The 5,088-nt window shown below is 42.4% G+C and overlaps 1 long non-coding RNA gene across 1 annotated transcript; it reads left to right on the top strand.

The window, feature by feature from the left end:
* Window positions 1-329: 329 nt before the first annotated feature.
* On the top strand, window positions 330-4,366 carry LOC148683495 (uncharacterized). Its single transcript, XR_015947062.1, has 3 exons — window positions 330-446; window positions 1,905-2,021; window positions 3,267-4,366. It is a non-coding gene; the product is annotated as an uncharacterized LOC148683495 (long non-coding RNA).
* Window positions 4,367-5,088: the final 722 nt, after the last annotated feature.

Here is a 5,088-nt window from a genome sequence, read left to right as displayed (position 1 = left end):
TAGTTATCTTCATTCTTGCATGTCGTCTTGCATGTCCCGACTTTTGGTGTATATCCCCATTCCTCCAACTTGGTTCAATCTAATCTCTGTGCCATCCCTGTGAAGGTCCATTAATCTGACCATCAAGCATTCATCTGAAGCCTCCAAATGGGCATAGCACAACCTGCTCCTCGGCTGTTAATTCCTGATATGGTTGGATTTAGCATATGGACTTGGGCAATATAGATCTCCAACAAGATATACCAACTTACATGGTGGTGAACTCCATCTCTGATTGGTTGAAAGTGCAACTGTATAATGATTGCTGCCACCCCTGTACTCTCCTGTGAATTGTGTTCTGCTGACAAGACCTTGATCCTCTATCGAATTGTCATTCACCAGGAGAAAAGAAACTATGCATAAGATTCTGTTTCTTGGCCTCTCCATCCTCCTCTGCTGTGCTCTGGGTGAGTAGCAAAAAATATAGCTTGGCACTGTGCAGCTGCAGCAAATCTGCCATTCTTGCCAATTTAAGCTATCTCCTCTTTTCAGATAAGATAAGATAAGATATCTTTATTGTCATTGTCCCCTTGCGGGAACAACGAAATTACTTGGTTGCTACATCCACTCAGATAAAGCATTCCGCATAATCCAAAATTACAAAACCTAATTAAAAACAGTAAATATAATACAAAATAACAAGTAAAATAAGATGACTTCAAAGCCCAGGCTTTCCATTTAAGGCCAAAATCGCTCTAGAGAAGAAACTGTTCCTGAGACGGCTCGTTCTTGCCTGCATTGTTCTATATCTCCATCCCGATGGCAGGAGCTCAAAGAAATGGTGACCAGGGTGCGTTGGATCTCTTGATATGTCTAGTGCTTTTCTGTGGCACCTGGTTGTGTAGATTTGTTCTAAGGTGGAGAGTGAGCAGCCAATAATGCTCTCTGCTGTTTTAATAATTCTACACAGCCCTGCTCTGTCCTGAGAAGTACAGCTTCTGTACCACACACATAAACCGTACGTGAGCATGCTCTGTATGGCACAGTGTATGGCACAGTTGGTTTCACTAACCAACAGTGGCATACAATGATGGGAAACCAGGTAAACAATGTGCTATGAGTCACTGCTAAAATCGCACCCTCTCTCACTTTCTAGTAAGAATGCCTTCCTGCCAGCTTCTCCTTCTCTCCCACCCCTCACCTATCAGACCTTTTCACAGCTCCAGATCAGTCCAGCTAGGCTGACTTGACTAAGCGTTACCCATCACTGTCTCAAGCCAATCTGGCTGAAGTCCAGATCAGTCCAGATCATGCCTCTTCTTTATCTATGCCAGGGGTATGAACGGTTTACCTCGCCTGGGCTGGTTCACTTCAGCGGAGATCCCTCCATGGGCCAGATCGTGCGGCCGCAATTTCCAGTGTCTGCTTCTGCGCAGACACAATTTCTGGCACCATGGAAGCGAGTCTCTGCGCTGCACTGCGCTGGTTTAGCGCAGCGACTCGCCAGCAGGCGGCTTGGTTCAGGGGTGGCTCATGAGCCAATTAAATGACTCCCGTGGGCCGCTTGTGGACCATGGGCCTTCGGTTGCCCACCTCTGATCTATGCTAATAACAGGTTTGCATCTTCTCCTGAAAAAGTACAAAACTGTTAAACAGAGGTGACCATGGACAATAGAGATGCATATTTATACAATGAAAGCCAATGTGGTTTCAATGGCTATTCCAAGGATACAAATGTGTATTTTGAGGAACTGTGAATACTACCTTGGGAGAAATGTGGGTTGCCTCCATTCAGTGACTTTCAAACTTGCTCGACATCAACTATTGTTTCAATGTGCTTCATGTAAATTACACAGAGTTTGTTAAAGGTAAGAATCAATATTTTCATTTATTTTTTAAAGATGCTCGACTCCTCTTTCCAACAGTTGATGCTCTCACCTGCAATGTCTGCAAAAGATATGATACAGTTACTGGATGTGTCAAGGGAAATTCCACTTGTGAAGCTGCCCCCAAACAAAAGTGCTTGCTCATCTATGTGGAAAGTATGTTTGATTCCATCTGAAATCATGCTTAAGTTAATGTTATATAGTATGCCTGTTCTTTATCTTCCAGCTCCTGGATCTTCACACCACATTACCACGGTAATATTCTGGAATCATATAATACTGGTGGTGCTCTTGATCTTCCTGCCACAGACCTCCACCAGAACTTTGTCCATCTTTTCCACAAGATGTAGTCACCGCCACGAACTTGGGCGGCTTTAGAAAACCAATTAGAGAAATTCACAGGGGAGAAGACTATCAGCAGCTGCTAGGAATGGTTGCTATATATTATTCCCCAACATCAGAAACACTCGGGGCTCATTCAGACTTCCTTTTGTGCCATGTTTCTAGGCACAAGTCTATGCTCTGAAGCACCATGTCTGAGCTCCACTCACCGTGTTTTTCCTGTGAAAACCTGTGATTTACTGCTGAATCAGAAACAAACAGCAATCCTTGGAAAGCCTGAAATGCCATTTGTTCAAATTCAACACTACAGAGCAGATTTTCGAGGTGAAGGCTCCCGACATGGTGCTTGGAAGCATGGACTGGTGCCTAGAAAGGGCATGGCCAAAGCTAAGTGTGGATGAGCCCCCAGAAAGTCAGTGTTTAATAAACAGTCCTTCTAGCCAGGAAACATGGGGAATTGCACCTCTGTGTGGGGAATAGGGGGTCTCGTAACAACTCTCAGCACTCTGAACAAACTACAGTTCCCAGGATTCTTTGGGGGACGCCATGACTGCTAAACTGGTATCATACTGCTTGAAATATATAATGCACAAAAGAATAATGAAACCCATCTCATATCAGAAATGGAAATAGTTTTATATATATTTTAAAACACACAATGTGGGAGAACTTTCCAAACAGAAATCAAATGGAATATTTTGGAGTGGGGCATGACTGACTAGTTGGAATCCTGAACAAGAGCTCTTCAGACTATAGTATGTTTTTGCAAGTCCCACTAGGCCTATTCCAGTGCGAGAAGCAGGGGGAGCCCAGCCCGTTTCACCTCATCGGGTTTTAATTTTTGTTTCCCCTCCCGTTTTTCCTTATTTATAATAAATTTTTTGTTTCATTCGCCTTTTCCGTGCTGAAATGTTACAACCTAACAACCATGGCTTGCCCCCCCCCAAGTTTTGATCCTGGCTACACCCCTGGTGGCCAATTTAATGATCTATGCTCAGGGCAGATCATAGGAAGAGCTTTGAATATACTAAATGAGTTTCCTTTTCTCCTTTTCCATAGAGGCGAAAAAACCACATTATAAGCAACGGTGCTCCTCGAAGAAAGCTCCATGTGACCTTGTGGACTTGAGCATAGGTAGTGTAAGAACATCAACATGCTGTGATTCCCATGACTTCTGCAATGCACCATAGTAATATGTTTGTGGAACCACTGGGCCTTTCTTCTCTACCATATTCCAAGACACTTTGCCTCTTTCTGCTCTTCTCCTAAACATCCAAAGCCTCTGCTTCAGAAAAAAATTGGTCCTGGGCCAGCTATCAATTTATCCAGGTGTTAATAGCAGCAGATCCCAAATTGCATTGCATGGGCGGCAGAACTTTTTTGCAGCTGAAACATGGCACCATTGACATTATAAGAGAACAAGGGAGGCGTTCATGATGAGTTCTGGCACCTCCTTTTCTAGGGAAAAATAACAGCACTGATAGCAGGTAGCAAATACTATCAGCTGCTGAAAAGAATTACAGATGCATGTCAGATCAGGATTGCCATACAGCCCCAACAAAGCTTAACAATTTGGGGGTTTTCCTTTTAAAAAGGTCAACAACTTTCAGGGTTTCCTGGTTTTTACTTTTTGAAATATGGCAATCCTATATTCTGACATTCAAGCTAGCACTCTATTTTCTCCAATAGTATGAAATACCACTGAAAGTTTAATGCCATTGCATTAAATTTAACTACTTTTACATTTTAAAAATGAAAAACATTCATACATAATTTTCATAGTAGACATATAGATTGAGAATTATTTTAGCTTGATTTCGTGAAATTAATGGCAATGATGCATGCCAGTACATCAGACCACTAGGTTGTCTCCTAATAAGTTCTACTCAAAGTACACACATTGAAATTAATGGCCCCAAATGAATCAATCCCATTAGCATTAATATGTCTACTATGAGTGTGGCTAGTGATTGATAGGACCCATGGACTTCCATGCATGCCCATGAGCTGCAAAATCATTTCAGTAAACTGTGAAACTCTCATTTATTTAGTCAGCTTCTCTGCAGAAGTGTTTTGCCAAATGCAACAACTCTGTTCTTGTATTGGACCTCCGATTTTATTCCCCACTACTTTACAATTACCTGTCTTACAGCAATAAAATAAAACAATAGCTTTTCTTGAAATGGCATTGTCTCATTCTTTCCATCAAAACTGGATAGTAATGCCACCACAAGCAGATATAAGTGTCTAATTCTGAACATTCTTTCCTCCAACCTTTTCAGTTGAGCTGAATGAGAGGCCCAATGAGGCAGTTGTGACGACTGAAGGTCCCTGCCTTCCCACCGCTCTCTAAGGCTCCTCTCCCACCAGGCTCCTTCACCTGGTCTCTTTGCTCTGCCCACTTCATTTCTCTGTGTGCTCTCTGGATATGAGTAATTTAATCCTGGGTTGTGGAAGAAGAGATAGAAAACTGCCCCCCCCCAAAAAACAACATCAATCAATTCTTTTATTGTTGCACTCATTGCATGATTCCCTGAATCCATTAAAAAACCAACAACAAATCAAATCAAATCAAAATTTTATTGCATTAGCCAGTTGGCCATAGCACAGGCCATAGCGGTAACGTAACCTACCGCTATTATACAGAACATGTATCAAACACTTACGAAACATTGGATATAAAAACATGCGATATAACCAGAATTTGGTAAAAAGTAGGATGCATCATGTGTCCACTGGGGAATGTTTAGTGAAATCCGCGTCTAGAGAAAATTAGCCAGTCGAGAGAGCTCTGAGTTTCAGGGCCTGCAAGATATAAATGGCCACTCCGTGGGTAACCCTGGGGTTAGTGTCCACCAATAGAAATTTCATGCGGTTGTCT

The sequence above is a fragment of the Zootoca vivipara genome, chromosome 14 (assembly GCF_965207765.1).
Source record: "Zootoca vivipara chromosome 14, rZooViv2.hap1.1, whole genome shotgun sequence".
In the NCBI taxonomy this organism is placed as follows: Eukaryota; Metazoa; Chordata; class Lepidosauria; order Squamata; family Lacertidae; genus Zootoca; species Zootoca vivipara.
This window is presented reverse-complemented; position numbering and strand designations above follow the sequence as displayed.